Genomic DNA, 14,926 nt, shown 5'->3' on the forward strand with positions numbered 1-14,926 from the left:
CTTAAAAGAAGAGACTGAAAATATTTTAAGGTAGCAATGTTGATTTAAATCACCTCCCAGAAACTGCTAGTATTGTTACCAAAGAAAAAAGAAAAAGGTAACAGGATAGCCTCTTGAAATTCTTCCGACCCAAGGCCTGAGCCGCTTACGAAAACCTCTATAGTCTGTTCTGCTCATTCCCCCACCACCTCCCCATCCCTGTCTCTACACCCCATTCATCACTTTACAATAGTTCATCCAAGAGATACTGAGCACAGAGATGGTTCTGGCAGACTTTCCTGGCAAGGTGAGGGTGGAAAAATAATTTAGCCATTGATGTCAACGAAAGTCAGGAGCTGGGAATGACTCTGGTAAGAACTTAAAAAACTTAAGTCTTCCATCTCAGCCTCATGATTTGGGGGTAAACTTCCTCAATCCACAATGAAGTCCTATTGCTTGCCAGTTGTTGAAGTTCTTTCCCCTGTCAATCAACATCATTTTGGTTGAATGTAAGACATGTGGATTTCATCAGGACCTCTATTTTAAACAGAATCTCAAGGAAACTGTTCTGTTTGTTCAGAACATAGACACTTTATGCTCTTGTATAGAGTAACCCTACTCTACAGGTATGTATAAGAGAAATTTATGATATCTAGTTCTTCCATTGATAAAAGTGAAATGGTACAATTGCAGTAATAAACTTTACACTTAATGTGAAAATGATTTCTGATTGTGATGTTCCTTTCACACCACAAAGACAGAGGTCACAGTTGGCAGTGTCTAGCAAGAAGAGTGTGTTTTCCCCTCAGAGTAACTCAGTTTCTAGTGACAGGTTGAATTTTACCATATTTGATTTTGAGATTCTTTTCTTTCTTTCTTTCTTTCTAAATTTATTTATTTTTTATTTTTATTTTTGGCTGCATTGGGTCTTTGTTGCTGTGCACGGGCTTTCTCTGGTTGCGGCCAGCGGAGGCTACTCTTTGTTGTGGTGCGTGGGCTTCTCATTGAGGTGGCTTCTCTTGTTGCGGAGCACGGGCTCTAGGTGCGTGAGCTTCAGTCGTTGTGGCACACAGGCTCTAGAGCACAGGCTCAGTAGCTCGACGGCATATGGGATCTTCCTGGGCCAGGGCTCGAACCCGTGTTCCCTGCATTGGCAGGCGGATTCTTAACCACTGTGCCACCAGGGAAACCCCTCTTTTCTTTTTTTAAAAAAATTTTATTGAAGTATATTTGATTGAGAATGTTGTGTTAATTTATGCTGTACCGCAAAGTGACTCATTTATACATATCTATATTCTGTTTCCTATTCTTTTCCATTATGGTTTATCCCAGGATATTGCATACAGTTCCCTGTGCTCTACGGTAGGATCTTGTTGTTTATCCACCCTATAGATTCTTCTCTTGCTGTATGGAATGCCAGAATGCCTCCCATCACTCTTTCAGCACACAGACCCCCAGTGAACATCTCCCAAGAGAGGGTACCAATTAGACCAATGAGTCTCTGCATAATTCTGAGGTAACACCCACCTCCTAACTTAAAGGAATTGTTGGTCTGTCTAGATAAGTCAAGACTGATCAACAAACGTTAGCATAAACATACACATTTGTTTATTTGTCTGTTTCTATTTCCAAAACTGATTTAAGGCGGCTTAAACTAAAAAGAACAGAAAACTTTGTGACACTAGCCTTGATATCCTTCCAGTGCATTTTTATTCAATCCAAGGTACTTGATTTCACAGAATGAGCAGTTTCCTTTTTTCTGGGCGATGTCATTATTTTTCTTCTTAAATCCAATTCATTTACTTAATTCATTAACTGTGTATTACCTTAACATCTTTCAGAAATAAAATAAACAACAAGAGGTCATACAATGAAAAGTCTCTTACCTCTGTCCCATATTCACCTAGGTCCCTCTTCCTACTTTCAACCCATCCTAACTGGAACCACTCTTGTGAATTTTCTTATGTATCCCTTGTGAGTTTCCTTAGGCATATTCAATGTACAGACAAACCTCAGCGATATTGTGGGTTTGGTTTCAGACCACTGCAATAAAGCAAATATTGCAATTAAATGAGTCACATGAATTTTTTGTTTTCCCAGTGCATATAAAAGTCAGGTGTACACTATACTATAGTCCATTAAGTGTGCAGTACATTATATCTAAGAAAAACAGTATACATACCTTAATTAAAAATACTTTGGGGCTTCCCTGCTGGCGCAGTGGTTGGGAATCCGCCTGCCAGTGCAGGGGACATGGGTTCGAGCCCTGGTCAGGGAGGATCCCACATGCCACGGAGCAGCTAGGCCCGTGTGCCACAGCTACTGAGCCTGCGCTCTGGAGCCCGCGAGCCACAACTGCTGAGCCTGTGTGCCATGACTACTGAGCCTGCACGCCTAGAGCCCGTGCTCCGCAACAAGAGAAGCCACCACGATGGGAATCCAGCGCACCGCAGCTAGGAGTGGCCCCCACTCGCCACAACCAGAGAAAAGCCTGCGCGCAGCAACAGAGGCCCAACGCAACCAAAAAAATGAAAAAATAAATAAAAAAATACTTTATTGCTTAAAAATGATAATCATCATTGAATTTTCAGTGAGTCATAATCTTTTTGCAATAGTAACATCAAAGATCACTGATCACAGATCACCGTAACAAGTATAATGATAATGAAAAATTTGAAATATTGTGAGAATTACCAAAAAATGACACAGAGACACGAAGTGAGCAATTGCTGTTGGAAAAATGGTGCCGATAGGCTTGCGCCGTGATAGGTTGCCACAAACCTTCAATTTGTAAAAACAAAAAAAACAGCTATTTCTGTTAAGGGCACGGTTACTCGCTAATACATTAAGTGAAGCACCACTCTAGGTATCCTGGGAAATGGAGCCAAGAGTCAGGAGTTATTGATAAGGTAGAAGATGAAGAGATGGACAGAAGGGAACTAGATACCAGCTGGTTTAGAAAGGGGATCAGGAATCAGGCTGGTCAACACAGAGAGCCTCTGGGGTGTGGGGATTACCTACAGCAAGCAGGCAGTATTTTCTATGGAGCCTGGAATGGGCCTGTTCTGGGAAAAACAAATTCAGATCACCTGGGTAAAACTGGCCTTAATTATGAAAAAGTCTGAATTAAAGAACATTTTAAATAAAATGCAATTTTTATGTTCTCAATTATATTCAATAACATGGGTTTCTCTGTGCAAAGCAATTTGTTCTCTTACGCAGCGTGATCTTATTTGTCCTCCTAATTTACCTACAATTCTTCATAGATAGTACAGAAATGAACTGTAGTCCCTGCCTTGTCCAAATGATGAAAGGTATTTTATGAATGAAATGCCATTAATGAGGTTTCCCCTGCTGTCTGGCTCCCTCATGCTTCCTCTTTTATTCTGAAAGGCAGCTCTCGTCTTGCTTACTTTTGCTCGTTTTGCTACTTCTCAGCTTACTATCCTCTTCTGTAAACTCAGGTTGTTGTGGCAGGGACATCTCAGGACAGAGTTATACCCAGAGTCCTTCCAAGAGTGGAGAGAAGTGGTGATGCTTAGTTAAACAAGAAGTCAGAGCCCTCTGTGATAGTAGCGTCTATTAGATTCTCACGCTGGTTGCCTTCTCCTGGCTACTTGGAACTGGGATTCCCTATGGCTGGAAATGACCTCCCCAGATGTTATTCTTGCAGAATCCCTAAAGCCAGGTGCTGCTTTGATTCAGGAGGCTCAGGAAATAAGTATTTCTGAAGTACCTTCCAGCCGGGGGAATCCCCGTTCACCTCCTTCCATCCAGAAGAACCAGATTCGGCAACTCTGCTGAGGCTGACGAGAAACACTGGAGCCAAAGGCTGGCAAAGAAGAGTCCTTTCATGTACCACTTCTGATTGGTAGTAGCTGTCTGGAGCATGCCACTGAGAAAGATTCCGAAGGACACTCAAATTCTATGGGAAGGCGTGCCACAGTGGGTTAGTAATGTCTGCCTTGGATAGTGAGGGGAGGTGGCAGAATGTGGGCTGGTTCTGTGCTATTACAGGTCACAGTTGCCCCACAGATCACCTTCTGAAAAATTCTTAACGAGCATCTAAGACTCTTCCGGTTGTAAAAATAATCATGAGAATCGACGATTCACACAGAAACAGAAAATAGTAAGGAGCTACAGCCTATTGAGAAGGTATCTGCCCACCCTGGAAAAGGGCCCTGATTCTGAGAGGAGAAACACTGTGGCTTGAGAGGAATGTTTGATTAAAAGAGGAAAAAAATATCCTTGTTTACAGATTCCTGGTGAAAAGAAGAGGAAAAGAAAACCAAGGGAAGGGTGATGTTTTCTAGTTGTTAAAGTTAAGGAAGCTCATGGCAAAAGCCAAAAACTCCACAAAGCAAAAAGTAAGGAATTCCCTAGTGTCCTACGTGCCTACCTCCCTCCTTTGCAACCATTTGAAGAACAGTACAAATGTTTAGGTGATGATTTTTCACCTCTGTGGTATTTCCATTCCATCTAGGTGTTGGTCCTTTTTCATATAACTCATATTACTTAATAAAAGAATGAATAAAATATTGAAAAATGTTTAACTTTATTTATTTTTGGCGGCTGCGTTGGGTCTTCATTGCTGCACATGCGCTTTCTCTAGTTGCGGTGAGTGGGAGCGTCTCTTGTTGTGGAGCATGGGCTCCAGGCGCACGGGCTTCAGTAGTTGCGGCGTGTGGGCTCAGTAGTTGTGGCGCATGGGCTTAGTTGCTCTGCGGCATGTAAGATCTTCCCGGACCAGGGCTCGAACCCAAGTCCCCGGCACTGGCAGGCAGATTCTTAACCACTGCGCCACCAGGGAAGTCCCTGAAAAAATTTTAAAACTGGCAAACCTTAACAAAGATGAGTATTTCATCTCTGAGGACAGCGAGCTTTGCAATGAGGAACTGGGCCTCAGGTTTAGGAAGGATTCTATTTAAGTTCTGCACTGCAATTTCAACAAAAAGTGGCTGCACAGATCCAGCTGATGTGGCTCGTACTCCAACACCACCACCAGAGTACCACACGCTTGGCCCGAATGTTCCCATCACAGGGCATCAGTGGCCAGAGGCAGTTCTCTTGGCCAGTCAGGATGACTGACTAATCACTGGATCTTTTTCCACTACAGGGTGCCAAACCGTGCACTCAGTGACTCAGAAATCAGGTCCGCTTCAACACACAGTGCTATGAAAGGAAAACAAAGTCTATCAAGTGCCTCTTTTCATTTTAAGTTCCCATTTGTTCTTTTGCATTCTTTTAGCATTTCAACATGTTTTGGAGTGTGCGGCAGGAAACGGAAGCAAGAGTAAGGGGCAGAGACTTCCCTAGATGCTGGAATCCATTATTGCTGGGTCAGCTACACGATGCCAAAGTGGGTCACACCAATCATGGTATGGTACCCTAGAGCCGGGGCTGAGCCTGAAGACTTGGACAGTGGTAATGCCAGACTCACTGCAGAGCAAGAGGGCTCTTCTGAGATCCACCGAGTAGGCTTGAGAGAGATGGATGGAAACATCACAAGGTACAAGAAAAGATAAGCAAGAGATACGGTCACAAATCCTGCGTGGCTTGTTTGTTTCACTGGGATGTTCCAAGGGTGTTGAGTGATTCTGGGTGTTTGGGTTTTGCTGGTTACTTCTAAGGTTTTGTCTTTATCCAGCAATTTGAAAGCACAATCTTCCAAGCTTACAGGAAAAAAAATGCTTAAATACTTTATGTTTTTCTCAACTCTAGTTTTCTTTAGGCTTCTAAATTAAATGTCTAATAGTGTCAAATGCTGATTCTCCATAAAAAAGCATGGGGGAGTTATCCTAACATCCACCACTCTCTTCACAGCCATACCCCTACATATGTGCTGTGGTGTTTGATTCATCAACTACTCTCCAGCCCTTCAAACCAGATACATAATCCTGAACTTGACCTCATTGACTGTAAAACGTTTCGGCAGCTTCAAAGATTTACCAAAGGTTTTATTCAACCACTACTCCCAGATTTTGCTTGCACATTTAGCGAGTGCATTGTGTAGCTCCATTCCAAATCAAATCAGAGTAAGAAGGTGTCTATCATAGTGTCTGCCCTAAAGAAATGCTGAATATGCCTGTTACAATATTAATTATCATAAGGCTGATTATTTTGTGAAAATGCTGCTGTAGCTTGACAAGTCACCAATACATCAGTTTCTTTGAGGATGTTTTTGCTTTTTTATTTTTAAACAGTCTGTCGTTATAGTCTTGGCTCAAAAACAAGTATCAACCTACATGGCAGGCTGATCTATTCAGTGCTATTCAACCTCAGCAATCAAAATTCATGCCATATTGTATGTAGTTGACTGATCCCACTGAACCGGAATCAAGGTCTGAAAATCGCAAGGCAGTGATAAGTGACTACACCAGCCCCACCCACAGTGGCCCTCTCCCTAACCGATTGTATCAGAATTGCTCAGGAATGAGATACCTCTTGGAAAAACACAAACTAAACAGAATCAGAACAGTGTCAATGGGTGCGTCTATACAGACATGTCAGCTGAATTTAAGAAGACAGCTGAGAGCCAAATAGCAATGGAGGTGGGGGGAGTCAGCGTGCGTGAGGCTTGTCCCCTTACAGGGGAAGGAAACTTGCACGTGAGCTGTGCTGCAGTGGAGCCCGAAGTTACAGGGAAGAGGGTCCCAAGCGTGGAGCCTGGCTCAGGCTCTCTGAAGGTGGGTGAATGTGGCCACTAACAGCAGGGTCTCCACTCTACTTAGTCACACCTCAGGCTCACCTGGCTTTGGGATTTCTAAATGACAACATAGATGGAGGCTTCTTTACATTCAGCAACCACCCGGAGCAGTCAGCAGGAATTCTCAGGCTGTGAAGGGGACTCCGCTCTGCAGAGACGATGACACACTGGCTGGCAGATTTCAGGCTTAGCTCACGCTGGGAGCAGCAGAACCTCTTCTGAGCTGCGGCTGAAAATGTGGCAACAGAGAGGGAAAACCCAGACCAATTCTAGAGGCATGTGAGACCCCTCCTGGGACTCCCAGAAACACTCTGGGGAAAGTTTAGAGAGGGCAAGAGTTGTCATGCAATAGGATTTTTTGGTGATGGAACTTGCAGCTCAAGTTCCAATTCAAACTGGTTTAAGCAGGAAATTTATTAGCTCACATAATGAGTAATCCAAGGGGGCAGTGCTGACTTCCAGCATGGCTGGATTCAAGGTTTCAATGTCATTAGTCTGTCTCTGTCTGTATGTTTGTCTCTGTTCCTGTCTCTGTCTCTTTCTCCTTCTGTGTCTCTCTTTCCCTCTGGTTCTCCCTTCTCAGTTCCGCTTTTCATTAAGAAGATTTTCCAAGTCAGGAAAATATCTACCAGGCTCATAACATATTTGTAGCCAGTGTTCCTAAAAAGGAGTGTAATCTCCCAGTATCCACATCATTTCTCAGAAGAACCCAAATCTGTCTGGATCGTGTAACTTGCCCATCCCAGAACCAACTACTGTGGCCAAGAGTTTGAAATACTCTGATTCTTCAGCCTGACTCATGGCCCCTACTCCAGGGTTAGAGGTAGTTGAGGCCTGTTGGTTGATGTGCCCACAATGGGAAGGGCCTGTCCTCAGAAGGAAGGGGGAAAAAAAAAAGAGGGACAAAAAGTTACAAAGGACCTCTATACTGTAGAGGCAGACAGGGGCTTGGACAAAACAACTATACGATTAACAACTCATTGTACAGCAGAAACTAACACGATATTGTAAAGCAATTATACTCCAATAAAAAGAAAAGAAAAGAAAACTTTTAGCCAGAATTCACTGTAAAAAAAAAAAAGAGATTAACTACTAAGATAGTATCAATAACAAATCTGAGTACATTTGAGAAATATCTTATTGCCGTCTTTGAGCCATTTTTACTATTTCGTTGCTGATAGTCATCCTACCTCCTTCCCCCCAGGCAACAGCTACTTGGATTTCTTGCTCTTGCTCCTAGATGAAAATACCTCTTTTTTTTCTAAAATTTATGGACTTATTGAAGCACACCTGGATTGAACGTATACGTGTCTATTTTCTTTTTCTGATTATGAGTAATGAAACAGTACGCTGGTCTCCTTGCTGTCCTTAACACAAAAAGCAGTTTCTGCCTCAAGACGTTTGCATTGGCTATTCCCTCTGCTGAGATCACTCTTCCCCCAAAGATCCACATGGTTAGCTCCCCCATCTTCTTCAAGTCTTTGCTTATCTTAATCATCCTATTTAAAATTGTAAACTACCCCCTTCACCCCCTGCCTATCCACACTTCTGTTCTACGTTTTCTTTTTTTCTATAACACTTATTACTTTATAAAACTTTATAAAAATTACCTATTTATTATTTTTCTTTTGTACTGTTTGATCCTTATCCAAAAGCAAGCTCCAAAGGACAGGGATCTCTGTTGTATCCCAAGTACCCAGAATGCCAGAATGGTACCTGGCACAGAGTAGATGCTCAGAAAATATCTGGTAAAGGAATGAATTCCCCCAAAGCACCAAAAGTGTAAGCAGATCGTGGTTAAAATTTTAGAAATGTTGGCACAAAACAAATAGCAATGACTAATTAAATATTAGATATATGTTCTAAAAATTCATTAAACAATTTCTGGCCACAGGAAATTTCTCTCCTTAGACCACAGTTTATTACCTTCATCATGGGCTTCTTTTTTTAAAGCCTTCTATTTTCTCTTCCTCTTCTCCACTTTCCTCTGGAAAACTACAGATTTGCCTTTTTATTAGGAAGAAAAATTCAGTCCTCTCTTTTCTCACCTACTTGACTATGACATGCTCATGAGACCTCATCTTTATCAGCCAGAAAATTCCACCGAGAAACACGATGGTGTTTCCTAATAAAAGAATCCCCTAGCTCTGAGATGGCATTGCTCCTCCCCAAACTGGAGTGAGTAGTAAGTTTTTGCTCTAAATAGAACTACCTTCTGCTGCATATGTCAGTCTATCAGGAAATGTCAATGTCAGAATAATAACCTCAATGTAGAAGACTTAAAGGTGATTTTTGCTTATTTTCTACTTTTTCCCAAATAAACATGTAGTACTTGTATAATAAGAAGGACATTTTTTTTAAAGTATTCTGCTCTATAATATGAGTGTGTACATCTAAAAAGTAAGCAGGTAGCTCTTAAGACATCTTAGTCAGTCACAGATAAAGTAAGTAGGAAAGGACCATAGACAGGAAAGGATGGAAGGAAGGAGCAAATGACTACCCAAAATTAATGAAGCAACTACCACTTCTGGTCAAGATGAAGGAACAGAGACCTTCCTCTTTAAGCAATTAGAAAACTGAACATAACTTACATATTAATGGTTTTCAGACACTGGACAGCAGGCAGCACATGACAGTGATCTTTGGTGAAAAGAAAACAAATGTGGTGAGCCCTGCACTGGATGGAATAACAGGAGAGTGGAAGAGAGTTTATGGAGAGTTTCCAGGCCATAGGGCACGGAGGGGAGACTCAGACAGAGCCCATCAGATTCCCCGAGCTAAAGATACAGGCTTGAGAATTCAGGGACACCAAAACAGCTAGGATTTGAAGAGTAGAGTACTAGCAAGGACAGAGCTTCATGGAAAGGAGTGAATACATTTCATGGAAAGGAGAGAGCTGCAGAGAGGGAGAGAGATAAGGTTAGAGACAGAGATGGAGAGAGAGAGAGAGAGAGAAAGATAGAGAGAAACTACACAGAGTTCCCCAGGGCTTTCAGCTGAACTCTGGCCAGCATATGTGTGAGAAAGCTGCCTGATACTGGGGAAAGAATTGCAGGAAAGAAACAGGCAGAACAATACTTAGAACTCATCCAAGGTTGGGAAGAGTTTATGTTCCCATCAGCCCTGGAAAAATCTTCATAATATATAAGGAATCAGGTAGAGTACTCAGAAAGGTATTGCCTCAGTAGTGGGGAAAAATTAGCTCTAGACTAAATGCTACTTTTCCCCCAGCTAACAAAGCCTAACAGCATGCCTTGAAAGGATCAAATTGTTGCCAAGGAACTTAATTGCATTCTAGAACAAAGCTCAAGCATATTTCAAGAAATAGAAAAATATCTAGCACCCAACTAGGTCACAATATCTGGCATGCAATAAAAAATTACCAAACATGCAAAGAAGCAAAAGAATGTAACTCATAATTCAAAGAAAAATCAGTCAATAGAAATAGACTCAGACATTATATAGATGACATAATTAGTAGGCAAAGACATTAAAACATTTATTATAAATATATTCCATATGTCCAAGGAAGTGGAGGAAAACATAAGCATGATAAGGAGAGACGTGAAAGATTAAATTAAAAAACCACCCAAAATTGAAATTCTGAGTTGAAAATGACTCGATGGGACTAAGAGAAGATTAGACAGTGTAGAAGAAAAGGTTAGTAAACTTGAAGACAGGGCAATAGAAACTATCCAAATTGAAACACACAGAGAAGAAACTAAAAAAAGGAAAAAAAAAAAAAGAATAGAGAAACAGGAAACTGAGACAGCAGATCGAAGCAGCCTAATATATCAATACATGTAATTGGAGCCCCCAAAGAAGAGGACAGACAGGAAGGGACAAAGATATTTGCAATAATAATGAATGAAATATTTCCAAATTTGACAAAATCTACAAATCCACAGATCCAAAACCTCAATGAACCATAAGCATAAGAACAGTGATAAAAACTATACCAATGAAAATAATAATAATCTACTTGCTTAACTAGTAATAAAGAGAACATCTTAAAATCATCCAGAGGAAAAGACATGTTATATACAGAGGAACAAGGATGATAGCTTCTCATCAGAAGCAATGCAAGCCAGAAAACAATGGATCAGTATCTTTAAAAAACTAAAAGAAAAAATTGTCAAACTAGAGTTCTATACACAGCAAGATATATTTCAGAAATAAAGGTAAAATAACCAATTTTTTCAGACATACAAGAGCTCAAAGAATTCTTAAGAAGACCTTAAACACCAAAAAAAAAAAAAGAAAGAAAGAAAGATAGAAAAGGAAAGTAACTCATTCAGGCAGAGGAAATTGAGACCAAATGGAAATCTGGGGCTACAGAGAGGAATGAAGAACATTGGCAGTGCTACACAGGGTGGTAAATATATTTTTGGAGAGAAAAAAATATGAGATATCAAATATTTACGACAGTTTAGAATCCTTTAATCAGCAATTGGTGAATCATTCTGCTAGGGACACACAAATAGAAGCTGCGGCTGCTCAGCAGTTATCAGTGATCTTCACTTTCTGACCTTGCATACCGTCCCTGCAACTCTGCAGCAAAGCAAGTGTGTACTGGCTCCAGACACCTTCTGTCTATGGAGCTCCCTTCCCTACCCTCAACTCTGGTCCTCGTAACCACACAGTAAGCAGGGAAGGTCAATGTGGCAAAAAGACACGACACGCCCCAGGATTCAGGTAATGAGGTCCTTCTACCACACTAGATTCTATCCTAAGGGTGTTAAACCACCCCATCTCTTGACCTTTGTGTCTTGCTATATATTTTAATTGATTCAATATACTGTGTGATTCAGGGCTCTTAATCAGTCTGGTGAGTCTTTCTGTGTCTTGTTGGTGAGGCTACTGTAACATCAAGGTATTTCCCACTGCAACATGCTCAGGGGTTCATTTGAGGGGGAACATAGAAAGAGTGCGGGTTTTCTCCCTGTATTAATTCATTTTGCCTCTGACACACTGAATAGTAAAATCTTATTTTATCAAGACAGTTAACTTCTTTCCAAAGATATTCTATCTGATTTGTCAAATGAACTCACTGGGAAGAATTTTTCTGTGATGAACTGCTGTACTTAGATCACTGGCCACGAAAACAGAGAATTCTGGGTTATAATCTTACCTCTTCTCTTGTTCCAATTATTAAAGGTCTCCAAAATTCATTATTTGTAAATCTATTAGAAATCTAGACTTCTCAGATATGGAAATCTATGGAATGGGAATGAAAACTCCCTTTCTTGTCAAGTTGTTGTAATGGTTCAATGACTTATCTTTCTAGTGCCTGCGATGGAGCTTAACACAAGATAATCTTCAAATGTTCACTATGTTTTTCTTCTTTCTCTTCCCCCTGCCTTTGCAACATTTCTGCTGAGTGGCTTTCCCTCTCTTTCATTTCAGCAACCCTGTCCTGCATGCCACGTGCATCATCTTCTGTCTCCAGTTAGATGCTTCCTCCCCTCTGAGATGCTCCCATTGGTGGCTCCACCCTCCTCAGCCTCTACCCAGGCAGGATGCTATTTTTGTGGTCCATACACTCGTTTCCTAAGAGCACTAAGAAAGTGCCCAGGCCCATCCTCTCTGCTGGCTTCATTCTCATCCTCCTCTCCCTCTACTACTAAACCAGTTACGACTTGTGTAAGGCAGGAATCAAAGGTCTGTTACAGACCCAGCCCAGAGGAACAACTGTAGGAAAAGGAGTAATAGTTAAGGACCCTGCAGTCAGTTCTTTCAGCATCACTGTGAGGTGATTTTCTCATAGATTCTCTAAATCTTCAGGTACCCTGGCTGCACCCATCCAATTTCCAGCCTCGAAACTTCCTGTCCTGTTTCTACTGAAGTGAAAGACTTACAAGATGTGTTGTAACCCTAACCATGGCTGAGAGAAGGTAAGAGCCAACTTGTGTTTCAATGATCCAAAACCCAAATTCAAGAAGGCTTTCGCCCATTCCCTAATTGGACTTGTCACCTCTCGTGTGTCCTTTTTCTTCTCATTATCTAGTTCTACTCTTGCTTCTCCACACAATTGCCTCTTATTTTAAAAATTGTTCTCCTGATTCAATGAGGGAAAGAGCTCATTTGAATTGATTTTTATGTTGAAGTCCTGCATTTCTGTCACTGTACTCTTGTACACTTGCTGTTTATATTTTGTAGGATAGTCATAAGTAAGCAGACTTATGATGTGTGACTGTCAAAAGTGAGAGATAAAGAAACTGAAGGAGAAAGAGAATGAGAAGTAGGAGAAAGTGGAGGAGGAGGGGAGAGGGAGAAGAAGAGGAAATAGGAAATATATATGTAGGGAATCCATTGCCTTTGGAAGTTGGAAAAACATATTATCAAGTTCTTTGGGAATTCTTTTAAATTCTCAGGATTCCTTTGGGAAGTTCAACCCTCAAAGGCAGTAACTGCACACATAACTAGAGTGCAACTAAAGAGCCATGTCTTTACTGTTATTTTCACTCATTGGCTGAATCAGTTACCTGAGCGTCTAGACTCAAAGCAAAATGTTCCAGGTACTCCAGACATGACCAATCCAGTTCAGGTTGTGTATTGGAGTATTTCTTGAATACACACACACACACACACACACACACACACATACAAACACAAACATTTTTCTATGTGGAAAATGACAGGTTCCCCAAACTATCCAGTTTCTGATTAAAAACCTGAGCAAAACTTGGAAGTACAAAAATTGACATAACCTCATCTCTCTAAATGCTTTCCTGACTATATTAATTTAAATCAAAGCCAGAAAAATAGCAGAATACATTATAAAAGAATTCTGTAAAACCTGAGCTTCATATTTTTAACTTGTGGGGAATAAAGTGGTTTTGCTTAATTTAACCTGACTTTGTCCTTCCAGATGAACTGTGCAATATCTTTGGCAATTAGTTCTCAGATTAGGAAACCTGAATTTTTTCTCACTTTTCCCATCTTTTTCTTTCTTTTCAAATAAGACTGTTTTGTGAGCCACATTTCAGGATAGGCTAAGTTGCCTCTGGCGTGGGAGTTAGATAAACTAGGAATCCATTCAGATCTAAAGAGGTCTGCAGTGAATATTCAGTTTCATATGTTGGTGATACAGTATAGAGGACGATGCTCCTGGGCTTAATTCCCCTCAGTCCTTCTGTACCTTTCCAGCTCTCTCTGTCCTTCCTTTCCTGAGCAGAGAGAAGGCAGGGTCACAGTATGAAAACAAAGATGAGACAAGGCAGGGACCTGTGATAACTGTCTTTCTCCACCCTAATGGAGACATAGGACCCAGAGTTTGGTAAGCCAGACTGCATCAGTTAGCTGTAGAATCAGATCATTGTTTTGGCAAACTGAATCGCTTCAATTCCCGCCACCAATTTTGGAGAGTCAGCAACAGATGTCATGGCAAGTCTGACGTTGCTATCAAGTTTAGCCCATTAGAACTGGTATCTGTATGGGGTTTTTATTTTTGTTTGTTTGTTTTTGATAGGCAGAGACTGAAATTTTTCAACTTAAAAATTAATATGATAAAGGACAACAAAGTATTTTGAGAGAAAAATGTGAGAAGACAAATGAAAAACTGTAATAAACCTGAGAAAAGGTAATTATTTGAACAAGACACTTCAAAGGTTGAAACACGCGTGGCTCAAGGATTTCCTTTTTTTCTTCAAAGAAATTTTGTTTTTCTTAATTCCCTTGACATTTGAATAAAATTCTCAAAGCCAAGAGGGACTTAGGGACAAAACCTGGAAAATTATGTGAAATGTGCATTCTGGCTGCTTGGAGGGATTTCATGGAAAAATTAAAAACATAAGTCTTTTTTCAACATAATGATTTTTATTTAGTATGTTTCTATATTACTTTTCAATACAAATGAAAGTACGATTATGCTTTCTCTTTTCTTTGAGGTAATTGACAGTTTTTAACACTTTCAGCTTGTGTCTAGGCTTATTTTATATTAAAGCTTACTTTATATAAACGTTTTAGAGGTTTTTAAAGGTTAAATCTTTCAAAGGTGTTCATTCTTACAAACAATATTGATGAGAAAAATAATTTTCACAAAATACAGTTAATCTCAGACTTCTTTTGAGCACTTGAGAAAAAAGCACAACTTTGTAATAGGCTTGACAAATTTTTATTATTTCTAGCCACTTTTCGGGTCTTCTACAGCTGGTAGTATTTGTTCTTTCTAAACTCTTCCATCTAATTTTAGAAGAATTTTGATTTGGAATCCAAGGCACATTTCCTGAGGAAAGGATA

At 40.5% G+C, this 14,926-nt stretch overlaps 1 long non-coding RNA gene across 1 annotated transcript; it reads left to right on the top strand.

Moving 5' to 3' along the window:
* The first annotated feature begins 5,329 nt into the window (after positions 1-5,329).
* Positions 5,330-14,302, top strand: LOC118904909. Its single transcript, XR_005022125.1, has 3 exons — positions 5,330-5,488; positions 12,470-12,579; positions 14,157-14,302. It is a non-coding gene; the product is annotated as an uncharacterized LOC118904909 (long non-coding RNA).
* The last annotated feature ends 624 nt before the right edge of the window (positions 14,303-14,926 follow it).

This window comes from Balaenoptera musculus, chromosome 12, assembly GCF_009873245.2.
Source record: "Balaenoptera musculus isolate JJ_BM4_2016_0621 chromosome 12, mBalMus1.pri.v3, whole genome shotgun sequence".
Taxonomy (NCBI): Eukaryota; Metazoa; Chordata; class Mammalia; order Artiodactyla; family Balaenopteridae; genus Balaenoptera; species Balaenoptera musculus.